General features: G+C 58.0%; 1 protein-coding gene across 4 annotated transcripts in view; it reads right to left on the reverse strand.

Moving 5' to 3' along the window:
• ZMIZ1 (zinc finger MIZ-type containing 1) overlaps positions 1–18,450 on the reverse strand; it is a 231,424-nt gene that overhangs the window by 183,269 nt on the left and 29,705 nt on the right. For all 4 annotated transcript variants that reach the window (XM_040624277.1, XM_040624276.1, XM_040624275.1 and 1 more), the window contains exon 2: positions 1,165–1,285. The gene's annotated coding sequence lies outside the window, so the exon portion shown is untranslated. The remainder of the gene's footprint in view (positions 1–1,164; positions 1,286–18,450) is intronic.

The following is an 18,450-nucleotide window of genomic DNA, read 5'->3' on the forward strand; positions in this document are numbered from 1 at the left end:
TAGGCCCCTATCTCGCTTAGAACCCTCCATGGCTCCCCAGTGCCCTTGGGATCTAGTTCTCCATCCTGGCATTTGTGGCCCTTAACAATCTTCCCATCCCCTTGCCAACTTCATCCCCATCCTGCCAGGCTCTCCTACCTATTCCCTGCTCCTGTCTCCTTACAACTCTACTCACTTTTGGGTTACCCCCTCCAGAATGCCCCCCCAGAATGCCCCACTGGTACGGGGCTTGCACATGTGTTGTGGTCTCCCCACCTCTCCGCCAGAGCACAGAATGAGATGAGCCCCTTTCCCCTATATCCTAGGGCCTAACATCAGGCCTGGCATACAGTAAGCGCTTAATGCAAGCTAGGCAAACTGAACTAGGGAGGCAGAGGGAGAGAGAACCTTATCCAGCCAACATGTCCCTCCTCTAGAAGGGGCCTAGGTACCACCTTGGGGACCCCAGAGGCCAGGCCTGATTCATGCCACATCACATCCGCAAATGTGGCACGACCCCAGGCCACGGCAGCCACTTGACCTTGTAAGAGGCCCCTCCCCTTGCTGTAAGTTGGATTAGGACCCCGCCCATCTGAAGGCCCCATGACCACCTCAGTTCCTGCCCCCAGGAAGAGGCTAACAGAGGCAGGCACGGCCAGGGACAGAACGGTCCAGGGATTAGGGACTGGTGCACTGGAGCCATGTAGACCCAAAGGGGAACCCCATGGGGGCTCAGCCAGGTATGTGACCTTGGGCAAGTTACTTCCCAACCACAAGCCTCAGTCTTCTTGCCTATATGATGGACCTGATACCCACACCTGCCTCACAGGTTGGTGTGCAGACGGAGAGAGTTAATAACTACACAGTTCTTAGCGAGGAGTCTGGCACACAGTGACGTGCTCAGCACGCCAGCGCATCCACCATCATTATGCGCAAGGACAGATGGGAGGGCCAGGGAGGGCCAGGCCTGCCTAAGGCCACACGGGCCCTGGGAACAGAGTCCCAGGTCAGCGCACAACCCCCTCCACTGTCTGACTCCCTCTGAGAGGAAGAGGCCGAGGAAGAAGAGGAAACTGGGAAATAAGCCCTGTCCCCTCGTTCCTCCGTGATGGCAGCCCAGCTGCCCGCTCCCCGGCCCCCACGGCAGCAAACACACAGCGCCAGGGGCCAGCCCGTTCTGCTTACCTGCCGAGGCCACTGCGGACGACCAGGACTTGAGGCTGCTAAGGGCGTCAGGGAAAGGAGGCCGAGGTGGGAAGAAGGCGGTCCCCGCGCTCCGACTTGGCCGAACACAGCACTGCAAGTCCTGCGGGACAGAGCAGAGGGCAGAGTGAGCTCCAAGCCAACTACAGCGGCCCCCACCTGCTCCACTGACCACCAGGCCCTGCCTGCCCGGGCTCCTCTGGCCATCTCCCAGAAGGCTGGGCTGGCCCACCAATGTGGAGCCATCCCAGAAACTGGACGCTGCCCCCCACCTCCCCAGCCAGGGCCTGTCTCCTGAACTTGGTGTCAGAGGCCTGGCCCGGTCCCCAGCCCTGAGGGCCTCCCCTCCACAGCCGGGTGCCAGCAGCAGCGGTGCCAGCAGCAGCAGTGCGCGGGCCCACACACACCTCAGTGCTACAGCCAGTCCGGGTCCCCGGGCCCCCGGCCTTGGGACAGGTCTGCCGCTCTGCTCTGAGCCCTTTCCCCCACTTCTCTGTGTCTCAGAGCCCTGCTGGCCTTCGAGACGGTGCTCAAGTGTCTCTACGGACCAGCCCCTCCTTTCCCTGTTCACCTCCCAGGGGCTTGGGCTCTGGCTGACCGTGTCTTCTCCAGCTTTCTGGAGGCCGGTCTCCTCCCTGGGCGGAGCTTCTGGACCACAGGAATGAGGTAGAGTTTATCCCTCTCCTCTGGGGCTAGCAAGGCCAGGGACTGTTGGAGGGAGGGATGGACAAACAAATGAGTGACTGACGGACGGGGCCAGGGCTGTGAAGGTGTTTAGTGAATAAGATGAACAAAACTGGCCAACTGACGTGCGTCTTGAAATTGGGAAGCCCGCTGAGCTCTCCGAGGGCCTCCTGATGCCCTTCCTTATTAGATTCTAGAATACAGCGTCCAGGCTGGTGAGAGGCAGGAGACCTGGTCAGGTGGATACTCTTCTCTGCTGATTCCCAAATGCGGAAACCAAGGCCCTGCTGGGGAAAGGGTTTCCTCCCAAGGTCCCAAAGCAAGAGAGAGCAGCACGGCCAGAGGTAGACCCCAGTCTCCTTGGGGACTGTTTACCCACTGCTCAGAGCTGTCACAGAGGGAGGCCACCGTGGCACCCCTCTGGCTCCTGCTCCCTCGTGTGTCAGCCCTGCAGGCACCCAGCTCCCCTGAGTCTCGGGGGTCCGGGAGGCCATCTGGTCTGCTGGCCCTACATCCCCCAGCGTGGAGGCCTGTAGCTCGAGGTGGGCTCACTGGGGACATTACAGGGCACCTTCGGTCAGAGATCTTCAGCCAGGAGGATCTTCTAAAAGCCCCACGGACACGTCACTCCCTCTACAAAGCCTCTGCAGGCTTCCCAAACACTGTTGGAGGGGCGCACCCTGGTCACTGCCTGAGAAACTCACTTGGAACTATCTCCCACCCCGTGGCTTATCAGCAACCCAGCAACTCCACCTCTAGACATATGTGTGCATGGGGGCACCCGAAGACGTGTTCTAGAATGTTCAGAGCAGGGCTATTCATAATGGCCAAAAACCCCCCAAAGCCTCCCAAATGGCCATCAAGCATAGAATGGATACCTGGTGTGTCCACACAGTGGAATAAATACCACACGGCAATGAGGACAAAGGATCTGCAATTAGATCCAATGATACAGAGAAATCTTACAAACCCAACAACCCGAAGAAGCCAGACACCATAGAGAAGACACTTAAGGGGCCCATTTACAAAAAAGTCAAGAACAGACACTATTCTGTGCTTGTGGTCGACTAAATATGGCAACAGATTCTTTGCAGCAATAACTCCTATCAAGGGAGGGGGGAGTCTCGTCTCCACCCCCTGGATCTGGGCTGGACGTGAGACTTGTTTTGACCAACAGGATTTAGTGAAAGGAAGATTTTCTGGCTTACAGAGACCAGGCCTTCTGGGGCACACTGTTTCAGGCCTTGGCCGTGTCGGAGGCCAGTGGTCCCTACTGGAGGATGGGGACAACTGAGGCCACCCGGTCAACAGCCAGCGCCGACTGCCAGATGTGACTGAGCCCAACGCCAACCTTCTGGTCCAGCCGGCCCTTCGGGTGACTAGAGTCACATGAGCCCGGGGGAACCCAGCAGAGGGAGCGCCCAGGCAAACACCAGAACCAGGAGATGGCATAAATGGTGGTCATTTGTTTGAAGCCACTAAGTTTTGGGGTGTTAGCATTGTTGGGCAGGATATGTGGAGAGCATGCCGTTGGAAATCAGGAGTCATGGTCCTGGAGGGGAAGCAGGCACTGGGAGGAGGCACACAGGGGGTTCCAGGGCGTCTGGAATGTTCTTGATCTTTGTGGTGGTTACACGACTGTGTTCATTTCGTGACAATTTGTCAAGCTACACTTTGGATATGCACACTTTTCTGCATGGATTTAATACCTCAATGGAGGCTGAAAATAAACCAGCCTTCCGTGGCTCTCCACCCAGCCATACCAGGTCCAGCCCCACCCTGGTCTGCCCACCTCTCTAGCCCAGCCCCCGACCCTCACTTTCCCCTGCACACTCACAGTGCCGCCTCACGTCCCTGCACCTGGGATGCCTTTCCTCTTCCCTCCATGATTCAAGCTTCTCCTGGAAGCCTTCCCTGACTGTCCCAGGCTTTGCCCAGGTATCCAGACTCCCACAGCTCTCTCTCTGGGGCTGGGCCTTCCTGAGCATGGATTAGTCTTTCACTGCCTCACCAGCTCTCAGAGCTCTGCAAGCAAGAGCCCTGTCAGGGTTCGGTGGCACCCTTCCTCCTCTCTCTCCAGGGTCGAGACCTACGCCCCCCCGCCCCAGAGTGATGCTGTGATGACCAGAGCAGGTTTCGGTGAAGGGGTCCTGGGGGGGACTTGTGATCACAAGATGGATTGTATGCTAGCACCTGCCAGGACCCAGGCTTCTCCCACATACATCGAGGGTGGGGCTGAATTTGAGGGTACAACAAGGGTCTACGCAATGGAGGAGGGTTTGAGGGGTGCCCCGTTTTGCAGCACACAATGACACCTGTGAAATGTGTACCACTCCTTTCCTCTTAATGATCTATTAAAATAAAAGAGCAAGGCTGACATAGTCGTGTCTCTGCAGAAACAATGCAAAAGACCAGGGAGAGCGAAGAAGAGCTGTGATGCCAGACAGATGGGGCTTCGGCTCTGCTACAAATCCTTGCATGTACTGACTTGGCTCTATCAGCTCCTAGCGAGAACGAGGAGCCCTCCCCTGTCCTGGCTCCCAGCCCGGAGGTGACTGGGGTCTCAGTGGACCCCCAGTGCCAGGGCCTCAATCCTTGATGTCCCTCTCTGGCCCCCCTGCCCCATCTTGCTGTCCCAGCTCTGTTCTTTTTTTTTTTAAAGATTTTATTTATTTATTCGACAGAGATAGAGACAGCCAGCGAGAGAGGGAACACAAGCAGGGGGAGTGGGAGAGGAAGAAGCAGGCTCATAGCAGAGGAGCCTGATGTGGGGCTCGATCCCATAACGCCGGGATCACGCCCTGAGCCGAAGGCAGACGCCTAACCACTGTGCCACCCAGGCGCCCCCCAGCTCTGTTCTTAACAGATGCATGACCTTGGGGGAGTTTCTTCTGGTCTCAGATCCCTCACTGTCATCCCAGAGATCTGGCTTAGTCAACAGTCTCTGATGAGTCACATTTTTCTCTCCCACGGGAGGACTGGCCCTTGACAGGCCAAGGCGGTTCTGAAGCCCAGGTCTCTTTCTGCCTCCCTCCGGGTCCCTGCTGTGCCAGGGATGGTATCTGCCCACCCCCTCCCCACCCCCATGCCTGGGCTATCCCTGGTCATTTTCTCTGGTACCCAGAGTGCTTTTCTAGGAAAGGAAGCTCCTTGCCCAACAGAGAGGCATAGATAAGCCGGAGGACAGCCAGAATGGGCGAGGTCCTAGGAGAGGCAGTCTGTCCTATGGCAGAGGTAACCCCACACGAGGACGGCCTGAGTGGGCCCAGCCTAACATCAGAGAGACCTCTGGACTGAGCACACTTTCCACAGGGGGGTGTGCTGTCTCCCAGAGTGGTGAGCGCCCTGTCCCTGGAGGTGTGCAAGCAGTGGGAGTGCCCACGTGGTGCTGTGTATGCTGCAAGCACCAGAACTAGAGCTGGACTCGACATTTCCCAAACTTCTCTGCCGATAACAATCACCTGGGCTGCCTGGTAAACCCACAGCTTCCCAGGCCTCTCCCTTGAGAATGGAAGGCTGTGGGTCTGGAATGCAGCCCAGAAATTTAAATTTCTAACGAGTCCTCCCAGGTGATCCTTTGCATCTGGAAAGTTTGGGGGAGCACTGGCAGATGACCTTCCTGGTCCCCTTGGGCCGCGAGATTAGTGATTCTGAGTTCCCCGCTCCAACACCAGCCCTACCCCATCTGGAAGACAAGGCTGGCGGCAGGGTAACTGCATCATTAAAATAAAAATGATTTAAAAGCTTTAGAAGGGGGCAAAGATGTCAGGGGGAGGGGGGTTCTCAGCCCACAGTAGCACTAGCTGAAGCTCCTTCCTAGCCCCCTGGGCCCCCCAGAGTCATCCAGAAAAGCTCAGCATTGGGGTGGGGGGGGCGGCGAGCTGACAGCTGTTCAAGCTGCTGCTCAGAGAGACCCGGAAAAGCAATTATCTTGCTCTTAGCAGAGAGGCGCTGGCTTTTACCCGCCCCCTCCCTCCTCCCTCCCTCCCACCTTCACACACACACACACACACACACCCAGGCCACAGGCTGCTGGCTGGCTCTGAACCCGCCTCCCCCCACCCCCAGCCTCCAGATCGCTCTGACTTGCTCAACCTCCGTCCTCAGAGCCCGTTTCCAACACTTAAATCATTTAGCCCGCTAAACCGGAGACGGCAAAATGGGTGCTATTTCTTAAAAACATACAGAGAGCGTATTAAATTATTGATAGCCATTAAACAGGGGGAAAAAATTAAACAGCTCTCAGCTCTTATCAATCATTCATGCAGTTTCCACTGGGGTGTTTTCTGGAGAGTGATCACACGGCCAACCCAGGGAGCTGGCTCCTGCCAGCAAGGAAGGTGCCCGGCTGCATGGAGGTGGGGAGGGGTCCCTTGTAGCCCCCAGCAATTCCCTGGGCCCAGGGTGGGGGGGTGGGGGGCGCTGGCACAGGGAGGTCAGCCTCTCTGCTGGCAAACTCCCTCCTCCCCCTCCGCCGCGTCAGTAACAAAGGGACACTCCAAGGGCGCCTTTAGGAACCCCTTCCGTAAACCCAGCAGGCTTTTCCTGAGCACCTACTATGTGTCAGGCATGCAGGGAGCACAGATAAGCTCAAAGCGCTCACACAGGTAACCGTGGGAGCCCTCTGCAGGGAAAGGTGACCACAGGACCTTGCGATAGGGGCCCTGGTGGAGATCCGGAGGGTGACTCAGAGGAAAAGAGGGCAGCGTGGGCTAGAGGAGGGGCTGTAGGGGAAGGCTTCACCAGAGAAGTAATTCTTGGGTAAATTCCTGCCCAGAGGGCAAGTCCGGGAGGGGTGTTCCAGGAGAGTGCTCCCGGGTGGCCAAACGCACTGCGGCCTCCGTCTGAGCGCTCTGTCTCGTCCCCAGCCGCGTGTGTCTTCCATGGCAGTTACTGGCCGTGTGGGGTTAGGGGCCTGGCTGCCACCTCAGCCTCTCTTCCAGGCACTGTTCAAACCCAGACCAAGCCAGGCCCCCCGCAGCATGGACAGGCAGGAGGTTGGGGTTCACCCCAGCCACCCAGGGCAATGGCACCTCCACCCCCGTACGCAGATCCATTTCCTGGCTCTGACTCAGGACACCTAAGCCAGCGTGACGCAGGCCACGGAGGCCACAGGGCTGGGACACTGCCGGTCTCCCGGCCACAGATAGGCCTGGCAGAGTTACGCTCTGGAGACGAGCTCCCTGTGGCTGCTGAGCTGTGCCAAGGACCCGGGCACCAGGGCCTCGGGAGCCAGCGGACACCTGATACTGCCCCACCTCTCCGCCTGGGGACCATCCACAACCAGGGGCCGTGCGAGACTCCGAGGCCAGGCTGGGCTCCTGGCGGCCATGCGGAACAAAGAGGCAAGGCCCCTGCCCGCCCAGCCCCTGCCCGCCAGCACACCGGGAGAGCCACATTCTTGAATGCCTTTCAGAAGCTCTCACTTCTCAGGAGCCGGGAGCTGGGAGCCGGGAGCTGGGAGCCGGGAGGAGGCCCTGCCAAGTGTTGATAGCACCCTCGCCAGAGAAAGCTGCTGTCACAGGGAAACATTCTGGGGAGAGCGGTTGTTTACCACCAACGCCTGGGACTGTCAAGAAATAATCGGAAGAAATTAAATTTGCAAAGTTGAAGATATAAAGGAAGCCTCCTCCCCAAGCTCCCGGACATTTCGACCTGGAAGATTAGGCTGCTGTCTTCCGTCTGATTTGGAGAAATATCTGTAAATCTGCAGGGGGGTTGGGATATGTGTGCAACCAGCCAGGATGGGGAGGGGGGGCCCTGAGCTGTGTCTGCGCTCTGGCACTCACCCCCCCTTTCTGAGCCTCAGTCTGCTCATCAGCAAAGTGACGGATACACATTTGGAATCAGTAAGACCACATGATCATTCCAGACAGGGGTAACCTCCGGGCTGTCTGTCCAGTCTGCAAGGAACACACTGGGCCGGGTGGATCTGAAAAGGTCATCGGCCATCTCCCTGCCTCCACACCGACCGTGCTCACCCTCTCAGCACCCCTCCCCTGGACTGCTACATTTAACCCCTTCCCTCTAGCCCACCTCCACCCAGATGCAGGGCTTGGGCCTGCACAGAGCAGGCTACCATAAAAGGTTTGCTGACCACAGAATCAAGATGTGAATGGGCAAATGACCCCAAAACCCACATCGAACCAGTCTTGACTGCCCCTGCCAGCTCCTCCCACTGCCAAATTCCCCAGTCCTCGAAGCCCTTCACCTGTGAGTTGAGTCCACACGTCTTGACATCTCTCACACCCTCCACACTCCAGCCACACCACAACTACTCAACCTCCTCTAACAACTTCCCTTGGACTTTCATGCCCCAGGGCCTTTGCATGTGTTATTGCTTTCTCTACCCAGTCAAGACCTGCTCTGGGTCAAGCTCTATTTCCCCCTCATAACCACTGTAACATTTTCCACATTACACCAAACCGGATTCTGTTCACACCTGCTCTGGACTAAACAGGGGGCACCACGAACACACACAGGGCTCCTTCCATCAGCACTGGGCACACCGAGTCAGAGAGGGGCCTCTAACTTCACTACGTACAAACCAAACCACTCCAGCCCCTGGCCTTCCACCCACACAATCAGTTCTTCCTCATGGCTAACCTGCATCACTCCTGCTTTCATTTTAAAAGCCATTCCCTGGATAGTGGGTGAGATGTTCTCAGCCAAGTGTAAATGAGACTGTACTCTTGGAGCTCCCAGAGCCAAGGGAAGGGGCAGGCTTGGGAATTTCCAGGCAATGGCCAGCAGAAATTGGCCACAACTGAATCATTAACTCTCGAGTCGAGAGCTGAGTGGCTGGTGCCAAAGTCTCGGGCTCTGGCCTGTGTGGGCCACTTGGCCTTGCTTGGCTCCGGCCTCGGGGTGGCCCCGCCCCTCGCTGGCCATCTGCTTCATCCCACAGCCACTGGTCACTGAGAACCGAGGCCATCTGGGCCAGAGCAGCCCAGATGTCTTATGGGAGAGGGCATGCCTTTCCCTAGGAATGACTCCAAACCTTTGCCCACACACTTCTATCTTTTTGGAAGGCTGTCCCTTCCAGTGCACTAAATTGCCCTGTCCTTCAAGGTCTGGCCCCAGCCTGTCCTGCCTCCTCTCTTCCCTGCCCATCTGGGCCCATCTTGGCCCGCATAACCCCTGAGCCCCTGCAGCCCTGGCCTAGGTGTCAGGGGCTCTTTTCTTCAGCAAAGCCCTTGCCAGGGCGGGGACTCTGCACCTCTTCTGGACCCCAGAAGCTGACACGGGGGCAGGGCACAGACCAGGGAGCGCACACGTGGTAGGGGTTGTGTCTTGGCTCAGGCTGCAGCCAGCAGAAGAAAGCGCCCGGGCGGGCAGCGGGGTCTGCAGACGCCACTTAGCTCAAGTGAGACATCACGTCCGCCTCCAGGCCCCCTTCTCAGGGCCTTGGGCCTGCGGGGGTGCAGCGGAAGCAAGAGCAGAGGTGACCGCTGGCCTCCTGCTGGGAAGCCAGGTAGCTGTGCGGGGCTGGGCACCTGGTTCCCGGGAGTCAGCCGAGGTCAGCACGGACCACAGGGCGCCATCGTTCAGGCCAGGGGGGTGATTCCGCCACACCTCCTCTGAGCTGCCCTGAAGAAGGGCCTGGACTCCTGGGTGGTGACGGACGGATGTGAAGTCTGGAAACACAGGTACTATTGTAATGTGATGTCAGTAGGTCATTCACAATGCATTCATCTGTGCTTCCGACCCCAGCGTCCACCTGCATGGTGGTCAGGCTGGCGATGACACCAACGAACACTGCTGACTCGAGTGGCCGCTGTGTGTCAAGCTCTGTGCTAAGGTCAAGGCGCAGTTCTCATGGATCCTCCTAGCGCGTCACGGTACGTACTGTCACGACGGCCGCTTCAAAGATGAGCTATGCACAGTTCCTAGAGATCCAGATGGAGAGGGGGTCCGTGCCGAAGCCCCGGGGCTACAGCGCGGCAGCTGGGGACTCAGACGGAGGCCCGGGCCCCTGTACCGGCCCCACCCCCACGTGTCCAAAGCCCCTCATCTTGCACGCGCAGAGCTGAAACCAGTGCCCTGGGCACCCCCACCCTTCACAGGGCCCCTTTCTCATCTGACTCTCGAAAGAGCCCTATGTGAGGGCCAGCGAGGGTCACTCTGCCCACGTCACAGACTGGGAAAGTGAAGCTTGACGGGGAAGGGCTCTGACTTAGCCAGCAGCTTTTCTGCTCCTCGAATCCTCACGCTGACCCCCACGAGGTGGCTGCTGTGGAAACTGCTTTACGGATGGGAGGATCCCGAGGCCAAGGCTGCGGCCACACGCTGATGACAGAGCCCGGGTGTGTGACCTGATCTGCCTGACTCCTGACCGGGCTTCTCCCATGACACAGGGCTGTCCCCAAGGCCTGGCACAGCGTACGTGTGGGCTGGTGAACACAGTGCGGAGAGGAGACTCGGGGCGCTACATGGGGGCCTGGGGCCTGGTGCTGCGTCCCCTCCTCCCAGCCTCCTCCAGTGGGAATGGAAAGGGGCTGGAGCACCTCTGAGCAGGAGCCCACCTCCCCGCTTGGCCACAGGACTCTGGGCCAGGGCACTCTGCGTTCACGTGCCACGGCCGCGTCTCACGATGAGCCTAACGATCAGGATAGGGCGTCTCGGCCGGTCCCACTGGTCACCATGTGTCCATGCATGTGTGGGTGTGTGGGCGTCGATCTGAGGAAGACAAGAGGCGTGTGCAAGGGGAGCAGGTGGGCAGGTGGCCATCCACAGGACTGCGCGAGGAGCCCCTTGCTGCCGCTGTGCTCACGGAGTCAGGCCTGACCACAGCAAGTCCATAAGTCAGGAACCCGCCTGCCGCAAGCCTGAAATCACTGTCCGTGGGACACAGTGTTTAGCGGGGGAAACGGCCAGCTGTGGGCCCAGGCCCGCCGTCTGGGTGGGGGTAGAGGGGTAGCTGGTGTTGGCTTACCCTCCACTCAAGGCCGCCTCCTCACCTTCGCCCCCAATCCGACCTTGCTCCCGTGAGCCCACGAGGCCCTGCCTCCCTCTGCCTTTGCTCCCATTCTACCTTTCTTCCTCTGCTCTCGGGGGGGACCCCTTCCTTCGCCCCCCAGGCTGAGGGCTGTTCTCCCATCCCAGCCCTGAAGGCTTCCCCCAGCAGCCTAGGTGTGCCAGGGGTGGGGGTGGTGGACAGCCCCTTTCTGGGCAGGAACACGGACTGGGCTGCTGTCACCAGCCGTCCCGTGAGTCACCTCTTCCTCCTGGCCTCACGTTCCCGGTCTATAAAGCAGAGACTGGAACGGGCCCTCGTGGGGTTGCTCGTCCTGAGGATCTGACGCCCAGGGAAAAGAGCCTCCGTGGGGGCTGATTAATTATGACTATTAATAATACAACCATCTGTATCTCGTGGCAGAGCGAGGATGATTAAAACGGCCCCATGCCCCAGCGGCAGAATAAATGGGTCTCCGGGTGGGCCGGGGTGTCAGCACCAGGCGTGCGAGCAGATCTGCGGTGGCTATGTGTTGGGGAGGGGCTGTTTACACCGCACTGCGCAGACAGATGCAGAGAGGAGACAGACAGGCCAGCAGATAGACAGACAGACAGCCACAAGCTGGCTCATCAGCTGAGGAGCGAGACAGTCACTCCACGCCAAGGCTCTTGGGCAGGATTTTCGCTGCCTACCACTGGAACGAACCAACTTGGCCTTTCCACTTCTCTTCAACGCCCCTCAGCCCCCACCCCAGAGTAGGGCCAGCCCCCCTGAACCAGCATTCTAGGACTAGACTTGGGGACCACCCATTCCATGCCTCGGTGCCCTGGACACTCAGGTCCCCCTGCCTGGCGGGCCCTCCCTGCCCTCCACAAGCCCTGCCCTAATAGCCTCCCTCTGATGGGTAAGCCTTTCTCAGCACCCCCTCATGCACTGGGACTGATGCATGCTGTCCCTACTCCCACCACCCCATGGGGTCCACCACGCCCTGGACCTCGCCTGTCCACCCAAGATGCTTCCTCGGTATACATATCCACCTCTCACCTCACGTTCACCAGACCATGAGATGCTCTTGTTGACCCACCTCTATGATTCCTCAGTGCCCATGATCAGGACATGGCCTGGGAGAGGGAGCCCCTGCACTGCACTCACGAGCTGGCCCTTGAGAACCCTCACCCTGAGCCAGGCACTGCTAACCTGTTAACGGTCACAACAGCCCTATGTTGTATTTATGCCCATTTTACAGATGAAGAAACTGAGGTACGGGGAGATCAAGGAACTTGCCAAAGGTCACAAGGCCCAGAAGTGGTTGAAATGCAAAGCAGGCCATCTGGCTCCAGAGCTCATACCCACTAGGCTACAAAGATTCCAAACGAAGGAAGGAAGGAAGGAAGGAAGGAAGGAAGGAAGGAAGGAAGTTAGGAAGTTAGGATGTTTAAACAGGATGCATAATTTTTTTTTTTTTTGAGAAAGAGAATCTTTTTTCTTTTTTTTTTTTTAAAGATTTTATTGATTTATTCGACAGTGTTAGAGACAGCCAGCGAGAGAGGGAACACAAGCAGGGGGAGTGGGAGAGGAAGAAGCAGGCTCCTAGCGGAGGAGCTTGATGCGGGGCTCGATCCCAGAACGCCGGGATCACACCCTGAGCCGAAGGCAGACGCTTAACCGCTGTGCCACCCAGGCGCCCCAGGATGCATAAGGTCTTTTGAGCTTTCTGCGTGAGTGGAAGGTGAAATGGCCAGATGAGTGCCATGGGTTCAGGCCAGGTCTCTGCATTAACTCGCTGGGTGACCTCAAGCAAGTCCCTTCCAACTCTGGGCCTCAGTGTCCTCTTCTGTAAAATGGGGACCTACGGGGCTGCCTCCCCTACTGACATATGAGAGCGGTGGTAGACTGAGCACCCAGAGGACGACAGAGCATGCTCACGACGTCTGTGTACATGGCAGCCAGGATTTCCAAGCCAGAAGCCTGCATGCCGGCTCTGGGGGGGACCCCAAGAACAACGGATGAGGGGTATGAAGCTGTGGCAGCACACCGACTGTTCTCAGGTCTGTCAACACACTTCCTGGGCGCCTACCCTGTATGCAGCCCGGGGCTAGCCGCAGTGTATACAGATCAGCACACGGGCTTCAGGAGCACAGGGCCGGGTGCGGACCCTCCCGGCCTCCAGTGTGCTTGGGGGACGCCCTGCCTAATGGGCTGCCCGTGGAGCACCTGCTTTGTTCCGACAGAAGCTTCTAGCTCCATCGCTGGCTGACCACCAGGCCTGGTGCTGGCGATGCGGTACGGACAGGGGCCAGCCACGAGCTTGGAGGAGGTCCCGAGGGACAGGAAGGCAGGTTATGTCACCAAGCTCCCTTCCCACACCATGGCAGCCATTGACCATCCATCCCCAGACCCTCTTTCAGAGTCAAACGTGACCTCAGAGTTTCTTTTCGAAACAGCACTCCGGGCTGTCCCTCCCAGGTGGAGCATAAAACGAAACCTATGGCACTAGACATGCCGGCTGGTGGAGCGACTGCTACCCTCCACCAGTAAGGCCTGGACCCTGGGAGCGGGACCCTGCGGCCCCTCTGTGACGAAGCCTAGTGGTCACCTGAGAGTGTCGTGCGGTCAGAAGACAGTTTGCCAGCGTGTCCTTCTCATCGCCCGTCCCCGTCCACTCCTCTATGAGGAGACAGAAGGTGAAGGAGGTCGACAGGGGGCTGCGAGACGAGGACAGCATGAACAGTGCACTGGCCCCAGGTGTCCCGGCCGCCCACCTGGTTTCCGTCAACTCCTCCTGCCATCTAGACTGCCATTTGTTTAGTAGTGTTCTTTTTTTTTTTTTAAGATTTTATTTATTTATTTGTCAGAGAGAGAGCACAAGCAGGAGGAGCTGCAGGCAGAGGGAAAAGCAGGCTCCCCGCCGAGCAAGGAGCCCGATGCGGGACTGGATCCCAGCACCCTGAGATCATGACCTGAGCCGAAGGCAAACGCTTAACCCACTGAGCCATCCAGGCGCCCCTTAATATTGTTCTTGAAATCACAGTTCTTGTTAAACTACATTAATGTTTTTAAAAAAACTTTATAGTGTTACCTTAAATACACAGTTAGCCTCCCTCGCCACAAAGACGTTGAACATAAAAGGCAATGCAAGGGGCGTGGACCGTGGCATTTCTCTGCTGCCGGCCTGCGAGAGGCTCCAAGGCCCCTGCCTCTCCCTGTTGACAAGGGAGACCAGCAAGCATCCCAGGCCCTGGAGGCTGTCCTCGAAGCAGCCAGATGACTGGAGCGTACAGGGTGGGGGGGAGGGGCGGGGGGCAGGGGAGTGCTCTCAGTCGTGAGGAACGTAGCGCATGAACCCCCGACAGTCACCTCTGTGTACCTCGAGGAGCACAAACCCAGCGCAGTGACGCTTGCCAGCTCTCAGAGGAGGCAGGTGACAGGTCTGTCACCCAGATGAGGAAACAAGAGGCTCAGAGAGGTGAGGCCGCTGGCCTGAGGTCACACAGCAGCGAGCGGCCAAGCCAGGCTTCCTGACTCGGGCCTCCCGACTGAGCACAAGGCTCGTCCCTCTCTGCTGCCACTACCATCTCGAAGCCACTTGGAGTCACTTAGGCGGAGGGAGTCACTCTGACCTGCGGCTGGCGTGGTAACGGTTTTTACACCTGAGGTTAACAACTGTGATTTAAAAGGTTATTTGTCTTAATTTTCGGGAATCGGTTTCTCGGGGAGGAGATAACTAACACATCGGGCTTGGGAAGCTAGTCTTTTTAGAAAATATTTATAGCGTTTCAAGACAGTTTGGTGGCAAATGGATACAGCATCTGCTATTTTCCGCACTTTCCACCACAGCTCCAAAACCCAGAGCAGTCAAAACACACACACACACACACACACACACACACACACACACACACAGAGACGCATGCACGCGCGTGCACACACACACACACACCAGCAACCACAACAGCAACCACATCGATGATGATAGGAAATCAAAGCCCATCCCTTCTTTGAGAAATAAAACACAAAACAAGACTGGCGTGAGTTCAGGGCTCATTACCGCCTCTGGCTGGAGCCCCAAAGCGCCTCGCCTCGCGTTACCTGAGCTGTTGCTCAGAACGCCAAGGCCAGCGGGCCAGTCCCCAAGGCCACAGCGAGGCTCACTGCCTCCAGAGTTAGGTTTGGCAGGCTGCCCAGGCCCAGGATTGTGGCTCTCAGAGGAAGCCCCAACAGCAGAAGAGCCCCTCCCCTGAAATTTGGATTCCTGTTGTCAACTGAAGAGGGACAGGGAAAAGGCCACCTCCAGAAACCGAAGACATTTCATGAGCCAGAAGCTGAGCTCCGAGGTCACTCTCCTCACATGACCTCAGCAGTTATTCATCCTTCTGAGGTCCTTGAAGTTTAGGACCCCATTTTGCAGATGGCAAAACTGAGGCTTTAAAAATCCTTAGTGATTTTCCTGAGGACACAACTGCTTGTATGGTAAGCTAGTCCTTTTGACCTTCCATAGGCAGCCTGGCATTTCCGACTGATCTCCTGTGACCATCTTTCAGGTGGCCTCTATGGCATACTCATCGGCACTCCAGGGCCCTGCAAGGCATCTCCATAGCCCCGTCTTTACCCGCATCACGACCCTCAATACCAATCCTCTGTAACCAAAATGCAACATCTCAAGCTGTAGGACCCTGAGGACCTTTCACTCCATCCTAGCGTCAGGTGGGAATTCCAAGGCCCAGAGAGGGGAGGGCACATATTCAGGGTCACACAGCTGGCTGATGCCAAAATGAAGGCAAACCAGATTTGCTGTTAAAAATCCCAAACGTGTCGGGGCGCCTTGCTGGCTCAGTCAGTAGAGCACGGGACTCTTGATCTCGGGGTTGTGAGTTCAAGCCCCACGTTGGGCGGACAGCTTACTTTAAAAAAAGTCCCAAACGTGTTGCTAACTCCCTCTGTCCTTGGCATCCTGGTTCAAACACACGAGGACCCACGGCTGCTTCACAGTAAGTCAATCCAACTGAGAAGGCTTGGTAGGGGACACCCAGGCCCTGGGTCCAGCTGGCGGCAAATGGTGCTCCAACGTCCCCGAGCAGGGAGCCTTCTGGTCCGTGCAGTCCAGCCTTTTGGGCAGAGCCTTCCACCCCTTGTGCCCCAAGGATGCAGGCACTGCCCACCCCCACCCACGCCCGCTTCCAAGTCAGGGAACCGGAAGGCCCTCATCCATCATGCACTGGGACGAAACCCCAGGCCAGGCCCCGAGGGAGCAACCGCCCACACAGCCTGGCTGGAGGCTGGCAGAGAGCCCCCGGGAGGAGAGCCGTGCCAGACTGGGGCCTGGCACTCCCCATGCGGCTGCTCCCTGAGCAACCCTCTGGACTCGAACATTGACAGGTAGAGCAAATGCAATGCAGCCACAAGAGCTTCTTCCCCAGATCCTGTTCCTCCTCCACCCTCTACTGGCCCCTTCCGGATCAATAGCCCTCTCCCCGCCAACAACCCAGGCATCCAATGCAGAAGTCAAGGAGCCCTCCTTCATTCTGGTGCTTCCTCTCAGCCAGGCCATCTGCCACTTCCACCGTCCACCCTGCCTGGGTTCTAACCTGCCCACCTCTCGCCAGCTCCTTTGCCTGGGTGAGGGCAATAGCCCTTCGCTGGCCTCCCACTCTCATTTCCCTCCTGCTCCCCCTTGCAGGCATGGAGCCAACCTTTTCCTATTTGTAGCCCTCCCAAGGCATCCCCATGGCCCCCACACCCTGTGCTTCTGACCCCTGCCCACCTCACCAAGTACACTGCCTGCTCCTGCACCATTGCTGCTCTCCAGCCCCAATGGTTTTCCTGCCCCAGGGCCTTTGCACCTGCTGTTCCCTCTTACCACCTCCTATCCCCAGCACGGTGAGCTCTGTTTTATTTAAGTTTCTCAGGGGGTCCTTCCTCATAGCCCTTGTCTAAAATACAGGCCCCTCGTCCACCCCAGTCACTCCACAACTTCTAACTCTGTATTATTCCTGTACCGTACAGATGGTAGGCTGATTGTTGTTGAAGCATGTACTTATTTGTTAATTGTCTCCTGTCCCCACCCCGATGACGTTAGTCCCAGGAGGGTCAGCACCTTGCCAGGCTGGCTCCCTGCTTTACAGTTAGCAGCTAGAATAGGGCCTGGCACCAAACCGATGTTCCGTGAGTGTCTGTTGAAGGAACACGTGAGTGGGCATCCACGACCCCGTCAACTCAGCCCCGCCCCCACAGCAGGTTGGGAATGATCCTACTTCATTGGTGAGGGCCTACGTGAGATGCCAAGAGGCGCCCCATATGCCCGCGAGCACTCGGTGGTAGGAGCGGCAGCATGTTTCCTCGGGACCAGGCCTCCTGATGCCCAGACCGAGGAAGGTACGAAGATTAGAGAATAAAAGCCCATGGAAAAAGCATGAAATCGTGTGGCTCCAATATTTCTCTTGCAACTTGAAATGTCGCCTCTCTGAAAACCACATCCTGCCCCTGGTGAGCTGGGCTTGGCCTCAGCTCCCAGCCGTGGGCAGCCTTGCTGAGATCCCCCACCCTGCTCCTTCTCTTAGTGGGTCCTGGAATCCACTGGCCCAGCCCCGAGGCTGACGGCGGGGAGAGGGGGGCAAAGGAGCCCCCCTCTCCCCGGTGGGGCAGGAGGACGGGACCGAGCCAAATGCGGGTCACGCTGCTGTTGCGCCCACAGCCCTCCTAGGGCTAAAAATAACTATGTTTACACAGTCCCAGAGCTGGGATCTCTGCCTCCCTGTCAGGAGGGGTTCAGGACCTCGCTGTGTCCACATTACCCAGGCACATCTCCCACTTGGCCTGGGCGGTACCTGGTCCAATGCAGGCGAGGACCAGGGCTTTCTGGGTTTGCTTCCTTGGGTCATTTTAGGAGGAGGGAGGTAAGGAAAGCGGCGGGAGCTAAGAGCCCATCAGGAGGGAGCTGACCACTCCTCCTCTTGGGGGTTAGAGACGCAGCTAAAGCAGGGGGCCCAGAGAAAGTAGCCAGAACCTGAGTCTTGAGGGTGCCCAGCCAGTGTATCTCTAAGCTTTGGGGGCCATGGTGCTACGAGAGCTGGGAACTGGTTGGCTATCCAACTCGCTGTGTGAGCTGGAGCCGGCCACTTCCCCTCTCTGGTCCTCAGTCACCGCTCTGTGCGGTGGCAAGTGGCAATGAGTAACTGACACCTTGTCCCTCATGTCTCCTTCCCAGAGCGTCGAGTGCTGACGGCGCTTCCTTATCGAGTGTGTTCGGGGTGGGGACACGGCGGTGAGAAACAGTACCGGCCCCTGGGGCCCCACGGCCGGTCTTCGTGCAGGATGGCTGCGTACACTTGCCAGGACAGGCATCACCTGGCTCCCCTCCTCCCCCCCTCCCTGCCCTGGTTCACCCAGATGGACTTTAACACCAGAGGGGTAGGTGCCAGTCACCTGCCTAGAGGCGGCCCCTCCCTCTGGACAAACAGGCCCTTGTCTGACCTCACGGTTCCTATGAATGTGGCCATGGCAAGAAGAAACACGCGGAGTGTTGGAGGACTGGCACCCAGCTCGGTCACCCTCCCCGGGCAGGCAGTGACCGGCAAGCACTGACCTCCACTACACCCCCGAATACCCATCAGGCTGAGGCTCTTCGGCCT

The sequence above is a fragment of the Ursus maritimus genome, unplaced genomic scaffold, assembly GCF_017311325.1.
Source record: "Ursus maritimus isolate PB19 unplaced genomic scaffold, ASM1731132v1 scaffold_7, whole genome shotgun sequence".
In the NCBI taxonomy this organism is placed as follows: domain Eukaryota; kingdom Metazoa; phylum Chordata; class Mammalia; order Carnivora; family Ursidae; genus Ursus; species Ursus maritimus.